Source organism: Heterodontus francisci, chromosome 11 (genome assembly GCF_036365525.1).
Source record: "Heterodontus francisci isolate sHetFra1 chromosome 11, sHetFra1.hap1, whole genome shotgun sequence".
NCBI classification, from domain to species: Eukaryota; Metazoa; Chordata; class Chondrichthyes; order Heterodontiformes; family Heterodontidae; genus Heterodontus; species Heterodontus francisci.
Window position 1 is genome coordinate 110206514 of NC_090381.1, and position 12599 is coordinate 110219112.

Sequence of the window (12599 nt, forward strand, 5' to 3'; positions counted from 1 at the left end):
GCGGAGTCTAGAACCACAAGAGGACACAATTTCAAAATAAAGGGGAAGCCACTTAGGACAGAGATGAGGAGAATTTTTTTCTTCTCTGGGTTGTGAGTCTTTGGAATTGTCTACTCCAGAGGTCTATGGAAGATCAGTCATTGAGTATGTTTAAAGCAGAGATTGACAGATTTCTAAATGCAATTCAGATAAGGGGATATGGGGATCGTATGGGGAAACAGCATTGAAGTGGATGATTAGCCATGATCATACTGAATGTTGGTGCAGGCCCGATGGGATGAATGGCCTACTCCTGCAGCAATGTTCATATTTTTCTGTGTTCCTAAACAACAATCCAACAAAATACTACACACTGAGTAAATCCACTACTGAAAAAGCACTAGCTACGAAAAATAATAACCATTAGAGCAACGCAGAACTAAAACAACGCAATAGCTACTATCATAACTTCTAAAACCCCACCATTAAATTAGAAACTGTAACTTTGCCCTGCCACTCCTCCATATGTTAGGATAGGACTTTTTGGTTTTCTCTCTCTTGCAGACTCACCGTTCCTTGACATTCTCCTGATGCTCTGGAAGGCAGTTGCTAAGCGTAGGAAAATCGCAAATATATCCGTCAAAATGCCAGCTGCCGAAATTCTTAGCACCCCGAATCATGTCTTCAACAAGGACATTAGTTCTCTTTTACTTCTTATTGCACTACAATTAATGTGTCTAGTCTACATACCCATGGGAATATAGCTGCCTCTACTCACTGTTGAGTTCCTATATTTCTGCTATTCTTTACATTTGATTAGCCAAATTAACCATACCTTTCTTTTAATTGTCCTGCTTATCCTATTGCCTCATTTCCCTAATGTTATCCGCACTTGCAAGGTCTTTTATGTTAATACAAAGTTAAAAGAAAACCTCCACGGGGACATGGAGATAGCCTGACAGCAGCAAAGCAATAAAGCTTCATTAACAATTGAGGTTAACAAATCTTCATATTTAAATGTTAGACACCTAAAGACATGTACGTAGTTCATTAATTTCAATGATTACTTTGCAGATTGCGGGTAAACCAAGACTGTCACAGTGCTAGATCAATATTGACCAGAATATCTATAACCTGTTGTCCAATTGGGAAAATTAGCTTCATTGCTCATGAGCACGAATAGATTTTAGTTCGTTTTAAATTAAGCTATCAAAGACTGCGCCATCAATGTATCCTACCAATATGGATTAGTGCTGACAGTACACGCCCAACTCCCCTTTCAAGGAAACCAGTTGCTCAGAAATATTTGTTTGGGGTTGATATTGCACTTCCGATGGTTATCTAAAATAAAAGATTTTCTGATAATCAAAACTTGAAATTATCACAGAACCACTCGAGCACAGAAGGAGGTTATTCGGCCCACGTGTCCCTGTCAATTCTCTGCAAGAGCTAATCAGCTAGTCCCACTCCTTCACATTTTCCCGTAGCTCTGCTATTTTTTCTCGTTAGATAATTATACAATTCCCTTTTGAAAGCCATGAGTGAATTTGCCACGACCACACTTTCAAGTTCCGAACCACTCACTACGTTCAAGGCTTTTTTTTTGTAATGGTTTCCCATAACTTCCTTTCTTTTGTACTCTGTGTCTCTATTTATAAAGCTCAGGATCCCGTATGCCTTATTCACCACTTTCTCAACCTGCCCTGGGGATCCAGGGAAATGCAGCAAAGTGGATACAAAATTGGCTCAGTGGCAGGAAACAAAGTGTAATTGTTGACGGTTGTTTTAGCAACGTTCCGCAGGGCTCAGTACTGGGTCTCCTGCTTTTTGTGGTGAATATTAACGATTTGGATGTTAATGTAGAGGGCATGATCAAGAGTTTTATGGATGACGCAAAGATTGGCCATGTGGTCGATCTTCTTCTTCTTTGTCCTCCTTGTCTCGAGAGACAATAGGTAAGAACCTGGAGGTGGTCAGTGGTTTGTGAAGCCGTGCCTGGAGTGGCTGTAAAAGCCAATTCTAGAGTGACAGACTCTTCTACAGATGCTGCACATAAAATTGGTTGTCGGGGCTGTGACACCGTTGGCTCTCCCCTTGTGCTTCTGTCTTTTTTCCTGCCAACAGCTAAGTCTCTTCAACTCGCCACACTTTAGCCCCACCGTTATGGCTGTCCACCAGCTCGGAGGATCACTGGCAACTGACTCCCATGACTTGTGATCAATGTCACGTATGCAGATGTCTTTAAAGGAGAGACATGGCTGCTGGTGGGTCTGATACCAGTGACGGGCTCGCTGTACAATGTGTCCTTGGGGATCCTGCCATCTTGCATGTGGCTCACATGGCCAAGCTATCACAAGTGCCGCTGTCTCAGTACGGTGTATATACTGGGGATGTTGGCCACCTCGAGGACTTCTGCTCAGGATTCTCCGGAGGCAGCGAAGAAGGAATGAATTGAGACATTGCTCTTGGTGGACATTAGTTGTCCAGGGCCCGCTGCGTAGAGCAAGGTACTGAGGACACAGGCTTGATACACTCAGACTTTTGTGTTTCGTGTCAGTGCACCATTTTCCCACATTCTCTTCCCCAGCCTGAACATAGCACTGGAAGCCCTTCCCATGTGCTTGCTGATTTCTGCATTGAGACACAGGTTACTGGTGATAGTTGAGCCGAAGTAGGTGAACTATTGAACCACTACCAGAGCGTGGTCGCCGATATTGATGGATGGAGCATTTCTGATGTCCTGTCCCATGATCTTCATTTTCTTGAGGCTGATGGTTAGGCCAAATTAGTTGCAGGCAGCCGCAATCCTGTCGATGTGTCACTGCAGTCAGTCTTCAGTTTGGGATGGTAATGCAGCATTGTCAGCAAGGAGGAGTTCCCTGATGAGGGCTTCTGTACTTTTGTCTTCACACTTAGATGGGCAAGGTTGAATAACCTGCCATCTGAACTTGTGTGGATGAAACTTCCTTCTTATGAGGACTTGAACGCATGTGAGAGCAGCAGGCAGATGAAGATCCCAAACAATGTAGGTGTGAGAACACAGTCCTGTTTCACGCCACTCAGGATAGGAAAGGGGTCTGATGAGGCACCGCTATGCTGAATTGTGCCTTTCATATTGTCATGGAATGAGGTGATGATACTTCGTAGCTTTGGTGGGCATCCAATCTTTTCTAGTAGTCTGAAGAGACCACGTCTGCTGATGAGGTCAAAGGCTTTGGTGAGATCAATAAAAAGAATGTAGAGGGACATCTGTTGTTCACGCATTCCTTCTGTAGCTGGTGAAGGGACAACAGCATGTCAATGGTGGATCTCTCTGCTCGAAAGCCACACTGTGCCTCAGGGTAGGCATGCTCAGTCAGCATTTGGAGCCTGTTTAAATCGATTCGAGCGATGACTTTCCCCACTATTCTGAGCAGGGAGATTCCACGGTACTTGTTGCAGTCACCGCTGTCACCCTTGTTCTTATAGAGGGTGATGTTATTGGCATTGCGCATGTCCTGTGGTACTGCTCCCTCATCCCAGCACAGGCAAAGCAGTTCTTAGTGTGCTGAAAATATAGCAGGCTCGGCATTCCTGATTATTTCAGAGGTAATGCTGTCCTTCCCAGGGGTTTTTCCACTGGCTAGAGAATCTGTGGCATCGCTGAGTTCTGATTTCGTTGCCTCTTCGTCCAGCTCATCCATGACTGGCAGAGACTGGGCTGCATTGCGGGCGGTTTCAGTGACAACATTCTCCCCAGACGACAGTTCGAAGTAGTGCTCCACCCAGCGGTCCAGTTGCTTGCGTTGGTCAGTGATTGTGTCCCCTGATTTAGACTTGAGGGGAGCGATCTTCATGATGGTTGGCCCAAAAGTTCTCTTAAGGCCATCATACATTCCTCTGATGTTTCCGGTTTGGAGGCCAGCTGAATACGACTGCATAGGTGTTGCCAGCAGTCATTTGCACAGTGCTTGGCTGTTCTTGTGCAGCACTTCTGGCTGCTTTAAGTGCTATGGATGTTAACTTGCTGGGGGCTTTCTTGTAGTTCAACAGTGCAATGCGCTTAGTGGCTATGACAGGTTCCTGCTCTTCAAAGTGAGATTGAAACCAGTCTGCATTCTGCTTCACACGTTTGCCATAGGTGGTCATTGGGTGCCATAGAAGGCGCCTCTGATGTGGGCCCACTTGGTCTCTGCATCCCCTGGAGGAGTGTTTTGAAGGGCTTTTTCAAGTGAATTTAGAAACATATATAACAGCTGTGGAGAAGAAAACTGCTAGTGTTGATGAACGGGCTGCCCTTCTGCTTGGAGTGATGCAGCTTCTTTGGTTTGAGTCTAACCTTGCTGCACACCAGGGAGTGTTCATTGTCACTGTCCGAACTGTGGAAGCTGCGTGTGATTTGAAAACTGTTTAAAGAAACTCACCTTGTGACGATGAGGTCCAGGTGGTGCCAACGGTGTGATCTTGGATACCTCCAAGAAGCCTGGTGACAGGGTTTCGTATGAAAGAAAGAGCTGGTGATGCAGAGGTTCTGATAGGTAAACAAAGAACAAAGAACAAAGAACAAAGATAATTACAGCACGGGAACAGGCCCTTCGGCCCTCCAAGCCTGCGCCGATCCAGATCCTCTATCTAAACCTGTCGCCTGTTTTCTAAGGGTCTGTATCTCTTTGCTTCCTGCCCAATCATGTATCTGTCTAGATACATCTGAAAAGATGCTATCGTGCCCGCGTCCAGAACCTCCGCTGGCAACGCATTCCAGGCACCCACCACCCTCTGCGTAAAGAACTTTCCATGCATATCACCCCAAACCTTTCCCCTCTCACTTTGAACTCGTGACCCCTAGTAATTAAATCCCCCACTCTGAGAAAAAGCTTCTTGCTATCCAACGTGTCTATACCTCTCATGATTCTGTACACCTCAATCAGGCCACCCCTCAACCTCCGTCTTTCGAATGAAAATAATCCTAATCTACTCAACTTCTCTTCATAGCTGGCGCCCTCCATACCAGGCAACATCCTGGTGAACCTCCTCAGCACCCTCTCCAAAGCATCCACATCCTTTTGGTAATGTGGCGACCAAAACTGCACGCAGTATTCCAAATGTGGCCGAACCAAAGTCTTATACAACTGTAACATGACCTGCCAACTCTTGTACTCAATACCCCGTCCGATGAAGGAAAGCATGCCGTATGCCTTCTTGACCACTCTATTGACCTGCTTTGCCACCTTCAGGGAACAATGGACCTGAACACCCAAATCTCTCTGTACATCAATTTTCACCAGGACTTTTCCACTTACTGTATAGTTCACTCTTGAATCTTGGATCTTCCAAAATGCATCACCTCGCATTTGCCCTGATTGAACTCCATCTGCCATTTCTCGGCCCAACTCTCCAATCTATCTATATTCTGCTGCATTCTCTGACTGTCCTCTTCACTATCTGCTACTCCACCAATCTTAGTGTCGTCTGCAAACTTGCGATTCAGACCACCTATACTTTCCTCCAAATCATTTATGTATATCACAAACAACAGTGGTCCCAGCACGGATCCCTGTGGAACACCACTGGTCACACGTCTCCATTTTGAGAAACTGCCTTCCACTGCTACTCTCTGTCTCCTGTTGCCTAGCCAGTTCTTTATCCATCTAGCTAGTACACCCTGGACCCCATGCGACTTCACTTTCTCCACCAGCCTACCATGGGGAACCTTATCAAACGCCTTACTGAAGTCCATGTATATGACATCTGCAGCCCTTCCCTCATCAATCAACTTTGTCACTTCCTCAAAGAATTGTATTAAGTTGGTCAGACATGACTTTTCCTGCACAAAACCATGTTGCCTATCACTGATAAGCCCATTTTCTTCCAAATGGGAATAGATCCTATCCCTCAGTATCTTCTCCAGCAGCTTCCCTACCACTGACGTCAGGCTCACCGGTCTATAATTACCTGGATTTTCCCTGCTACCTATCTTAAACAAGGGGATAACATTAGCAATTCTCCAGTCCTCCGGGACCTCACCCGTGTTTAAGGATGCTGCAAAGATATATGTTAAGGCCCAGCTATTTCCTCTCCCACTTCCCTCAGTAACCTGGGATAGATCCCATCCGGACCTGGGGACTTGTCCACCTTAATGCCTTTTAGGATACCCAAGACTTCCTCCCTCCTTATGCCGACTTGACCGAGAGTAATCAAACATCTGTCCGTAACCTCAACTTCTGTCATGTCCCCCTCCTCGGTGAATACCGATGCAAAGTACTCATTTGGAATCTGACCCATTTTCTCTGACTCCATGCCTAACTTTCCTCCTTTGTCCTTGAGTGGGCCAATCCTTTCTCTCGTTACCCTCTTGCTCCTTATATATGTATAAAAGGCTTTGGGATTTTCCTTAACTCTGTTTGCGAAAGATATTTCATGACCCCTTTTAGCCCTCTTGATTCCTCGTTTTAGATTGGTCCTACATTCCCGATATTCAGTCAAAGCTTCGTCTTTCTTCAGCCTCCTAGACCTTATGGCTGCTTCCTTTTCCCTCTTAGCTAGTCTCACAATTTCACCTGTCATCCATGGTTCCCTAATCTTGCCATTTCTATCCCTCATTTTCACAGGAACATGTCTCTCCTGCACGCTAATCAACCTCTCTTTAAAAGCCTCCCACATATCAAATGTGGATTTATCTACAAACAGCTGTTCCCAATCTACATTCCCCTGCTCCTGCCGAATTTTGGTATAGTTGGAATCCCCCAATTTAGCACTCTTCCTTTAGGACCACTCTCATCTTTGTCCATGAGTATTCTAAAACTTACGGAATTGTGATCACTATTCCCAAAGTAGTCCCCTCCTGAAACTTCTACCACCTGGCCGGGCTCATTCCCCAACACCAGGTCCAGTGTGGCCCCTTCCCGAGTTGGATTATTTACATACTGCTCTCGAAAACCCTCCTGGATGCTCCTGACAAATTCTGCTCCAGCTAGACCTCTAACACTAAGTGAATCCCAGTCAATATTGGGAAAATTAAAATCTCCTATCACCACCACCCTGTTGCTCCTACATCTTTCCATAATCTGTTTACATATTTGTACCTCTATCTCACGCTCGCTGTTGGGAGTCCTGTAGTCCAGCCCCAACATTGTTACCGCACCCTTCTTATTTCTGAGTTCTGCCCATATTGCCTCACTGCTCGAGTCCTCCATAGTGCCCTCCTTCAGCACAGCTGTGATATACTCTTTGACCAGTAATGCTACTCCTCCACCCCTTTTACCTCCCTCTCTCTCCCGCCTGAAGCATCGATATCCTGGGATATTTAGTTGCCAATCGTGCTCTTCCCTCAACCAAGTCTCAGTAATAGCAATAACATCATACTCCCAGGTACTAATCCAAGCCCTAAGTTCATCTGCCTTACCTACTACACTCCTTGCATTAAAACAAATGCACCTCAGACCACCAGTCCCTTTGCGTACATCATCTGCTCCCTGTCTACTCTTTCCCTTAGTCACGCTGACTTCATTATCTAGTTCCTTACAGGCTTTAGTTACTACCTCCTTACTGTCCACTACCTCTTCATTTGGTTCCAATCCCCCTGCCACATTAGTTTCAACTCTCCCCAACTGCGTTAGCAAAAGCACCCCCAAGGACATTGGTTCCAGTCTGGCCCAGGTGTAAACCGTCCAATTTGTAATAGTCCCACCTCCACAAAACCGGTCCCAATCTCCCAAAAATCTGAACCCCTCCCTCCTGCACCATCTCTCAAGCCACGCATTCATCCTGACTATTCTTTGATTTCTACTCTGACTATCACGTGGCACTGGTAGCAATCCTGAGATTACTACCTCTGAGGTCCTACTTTTTAACTTGGCTCCTAACTCCCTAAATTCTGCTTGTGGGACCTCATCCCGTTTTTTACCTATATCATTGGTGCCTATGTGCGCAACGACAACTGGCTGTTCACCCTCCCCTTTCAGAATGTTCTGCAGCCGATCTGAGACGTCCCTGACCCGTGCACCTGGGAGGCAACATACCATTCTGGAGTCTCGTTTTCGACCACAGAACTGCCTATCTACTCCCCTTACAATCGAATCCCCGATGACTATAGCCCGTCCACTCTTTTTCCCGCCCTTCTGAACAGCAGAGCCAGCCACGGTGCCATGAACCTGGCTACTGCTGCCTTCCCCTGGTGAGCCATCTCCCTCAACAGTATCCAAAATGGTATCCCTGTTTTGGAGGGAGATGACCGCAGCGGACACCTGAACTGCCTTCCTGCTCTTCCTCTGCCTTTTGGTCACCCATTCCCTTTCTCCCTCAGCAGTCCTAATCTGTGGTGTGACCAATTCGCTAAATGTGCTATCCACGACCTCCTCACAGTGGCACCAGATGATGAAACAGCCCAAATATATAGGTATTTACTTACCCAGAAGCCCAGGCTGAAACAACTCAGGCAGTCTCTGTCCATTCTCATTCATCCTTCCAATGCCATAGCGCCCAAGGCAGGAGAGCCATGAGTCATGGTCGGCCCCAACCCTGGCATTAAAGTTCCCCAGCAGGAACAGATGTTCGGTACTGGGGATGCTACTAATGATATTATGGAGTTCCTCGTAGAATGGTCTTTCAGTTCAGGTGTGGAGCAGAGTGTTGGAGCATAGATGCTGAGTCGGTGTACTGGGCCAAAGGCGCTGAGCAGTCAGATGGACAGTGTGCATTCCTCGCCATTTGCAGGTGGCTCTATCATGCTGAGCAAGGTGTTTCTGATGGCGAAGCCAACTCCATGCTGTCTTGATTCTTCAGGATCCCTACCCTGCCAGAAGAAGCTGTAGTCTTGCTCTCTTAGAGATCCACTCGCAGGAAGCCGTGTCTCCTGAAGTGCTGCAATGACTACGTTGAGTCTACTGAGCTCGTTGTTAATAATGGCGGTCTTCCGAGAATCGTTGATTTGTGTAAGGTTTTCCGACAGGCCAGGAAACATAGTTCTGACCTTCCAGCTTGCAAAGCATAGGGCTGGTTCCTTCTTTCCTTTTTGTGTCGTGCTGTTTGGTGCGGTGTTACAGTCCACTTGTCGGGCAATGACCCTGAGCTCCAAACACCCATTGAAACAGGTGGACTGTGGTGGGACAGAACCTTACTGACCGGGGGCTGCCCGGTTTGAGGCGGGCAGTAGCTGTCCAGTGACATGCACGGGACGCCGTTGAGAAGGCTGTGCTCCTTCTCAGCAGCAGTCAAGGCAGAAGGGCTGGGAAACCAGGAAAGTGAAGATAAATAGCTGATGTAAAAAGGGCAGAGAAAAACAATATCTACCAATGTTGGAATTCTGGCAGAAGAATAGAAAGTGATGGGACTACAATGGTCCATTAGCAAGTCAGCAGACAGAAGGTTGTTTCAGTATTTCAGAAATTGCATCAGAAGTGGAGGCAGGGAGACAGTGAGGCTGTTTATGCTGGGGTTGAGCGAAGTGAGTTGGAAGCACAATTCTAACAGCTTCAATCTATAGGTCGACGAGCCCACCTGGAAGGCGCTGGTCAGGGACGTGAAAGGCGGCCCGACTGCCCATGAGGCGGTTGTCGAGGCTCAGGGCCTGAATCCGGCCTCAGTCATCCTTCCGCCATCACTGCTGGGAACCGGGAAAGAAGTTCCATTGGCAGCTTGGAAGATGCTGATGTCAAGGAGGAGGTGCAGGCTGTGGGCTGGCCCGCTCGCCAGTGTCACGACCCCTGCTGGACGCCTCCCCCTTCCCCCTTACACCACCTTCCCACCTAGCATCCCCTTCCCAGCTTACCCCCCGCATGCCACATGGAGAGTAAAAGGCATTAAAAGCCTCTGCTCCTCAAAATTCTTGGTGCAGCGAGTGAGGGGTAGATGTGACAGCATCGATTTCATCCCAAGAATCCTTGAAGAAAATATCACGAATAAATCACAGTAGTTTTATTTTTTTTTAAATTAGACCAGTAAATCTTTTTGTCGAGGTTGAAACTACACAAGGCAATGCCAACTTTACATGGCGACTGCATTGTGAGGGAGCTGATGAAATGTTTTATTACCTGCACCCCCTTTCCACCAGCCCCCCCGCACCTCCTTCCCAGCTCCCCCTAGCACCCCCTTCCCCAGCAGCCCCTCGCAACATCTTCCCCTCACACACCCTGCCCCTGCACCCCCTTCCCAGCTCCCCCTCCACCCCTCCCCCCGCACCCTCCCCCTCGGACCCCCTCCCCCCGCACCCCGTTCCCCTCACGTCATCCCACGGGCATCCATTTATCCCTGAGTAGGGGCCGTAACAACCCCACTGCATTGTGGGCATCTCAGGAGCGAGTAGAGCCTCACATAAAATCCGCAGCAGAACCCAAAAGGCGGTCATGTGTCACCTTTGGCATGTTTCCAGCAGTTCCTCCAGCCATACCTGTGCCAAAGGTAGTGCTCTGCAGTCCTTTGAACCCCATCAGGAAGACCAAGAGGCGGCTTTTGACGCTTGGGCAACTCACAACCTCCATACATCCGTCCAGGCATAGACCATGGAGAGGTCACTCAATAGTCGTGCACACTGACCAAAACAACACGGAAGGCAACAGTTACAGGTTACAAGTCCATGTGGTAGAAAGCGAGGAGGATGGCTGCAGGAAAATATTGATAGTCTGGTCAGACGGGAAGAAAAGTGGCAAATGGAATTCAACTTGGAGACGTTTGAGGTGATGCATTTGGGAGGTCAAACAAAGCAAAGGAATACATGATAAAGGGGGAAATACTGAAAAGTGTAGAGGAAGTAAGGGACCTTGGAGTGAAGGTCCACAGATCCCTGAAGGTAGCAGGACCGGTTGATAAGGCATTTGATATCCATTCCTTTATTAGCTGAGGTATAGAATACAAGAGCAGGGAGGTTGTGCTGGAACAGTAGAACTCATTGGTTAGGCCACAACTTGAATACTGTGTGCAGTTCTGGTCACCTCAAAACAGAAAAGATTTAATTGCACAAGAGATGGTACAAAGGAGAGTTCCGAGGATGTTGTCAGCACTGGAAAAATGCAGCTGTGAGGTAAGATTGAATAGGCTAGGCTTGTTCTTCCTTGAAGGGAGAAGGCTGAGGGGAGATCTGATTGAAATGTACAAAATTGTGAGGGGCCTGGATAGAGTGAACGGTCTCCTCACATTAGCATTGAGGTCAATGACGAGGGGGTATAGATTTAAAGTGATTGGTAGAATAATTAGAGGGGAGATGAGGGGAAACCTTATCACCCAGAGGATGGCGTGGATCTGGAACTCACTGCCTGAAAGGTTAGTTGAGGCAGCGACCCTCAACTGATTCAAAAGGAGTTTGGAAATGCACCTCAAGTGCCATAAGCTGCAAGGCTTTGGACCAAATGCTGGAAGATGGGAGTAGACTAGGTGGATCATTTTTCGGCCGGCACAGAGAACCATGGATGACCAGAAACATTCAGGGTATGATGAGAAGGAAAAGAGTGGCATTGAGCAAATACAATGAGAGAAAATCAATGGAAGCATTAGTGGAGTACAGAAAGTATAGGATGGTGCTTAAGAAAGCAATTAGGAGAGCAAAGAGGGGATATGAGAAAGCTCTGGCTGGCAAAAGTAGGGAAAATCCCAAGATATTCTATAAGTATATCAATGGGAAGAGGATAACCAGGGAAAGAGTAAGGCCTATTAGGGACCAAGGGGGAAATCTGTGGGTGGAGCCAGAGGACATTGGTAGGGTGTTGAATGAATACTTCACATCTGTCTTCACCCAAGAGAATGAGGATGTAGATATGGAAACTAGAGAGAGAGACTGTGAGATTCTTTAGCAAATTGTCAGAGGGAGTGACAAGGTATTGGAGGTTTTGGAAGGCTTAAAAGTGGACAGATCTCCAGGTCCGGACGATTTGTGTCTCAGGATGCTGTGGCAGGCGAGGGTGGAGACTGCAGGGGCTCTGACCCTAATTTTTAATTCCTCTCTGGCCACGGGGGAGGTGCCAGAGGACTGGAGAACAGCTGATGAGGTACCACTATTTAAGAAAGGTTGTAGAGATAAGCCAGGGAACTACAGACCAGTGAGTCTCATGTCAGTGGTAGGGAAACTATTGGAGAACATTCTGAAGGAGAGAATCTATCACCACTTGGAGAGGCAAAATTTGATTAGGAATAGTCAGCAAGACTTTGTCAGAGGGAGGTCATGCCTAACAAATTTGATTGAATTTTTTGAGCATGTGACCAGGTGTGTAGATGAGGGTAGTGCAGTTGATGTAGTTTACATGGATTTCAGCAAAGCCTTTGACAAGATCCCACATGGGAGACCTATCAAGAAAGCAAATGCACATGGGGTACAAGGTAACTTGATAAGGTGGATTCAAAATTGGCTTAGCTGTAGGAGACAGAGAGTGATGACAGACGGTGGTTTTAGTGACTGGAAGCCAGTGTCCAGTGGCGTACCACAGGGATCTGTGCTGGGTCCCCTATTGTTTGTCATTTATATAAACGACATAAATAACTATGTGGGGGGTAGGATCAGTAAGTTCGTGGATGACACAAAGATTGGCAGAGTGGTTAACAGTGATGTGTAGTGTCTTAGGTTACAGGAAGATATAGATGGGACGGTCAAATGGGCAGAAAAGTGGCAGATGGAATTTAATGCTGAAAAGTGTGAGTTGATACACTTTGGAAGGAGT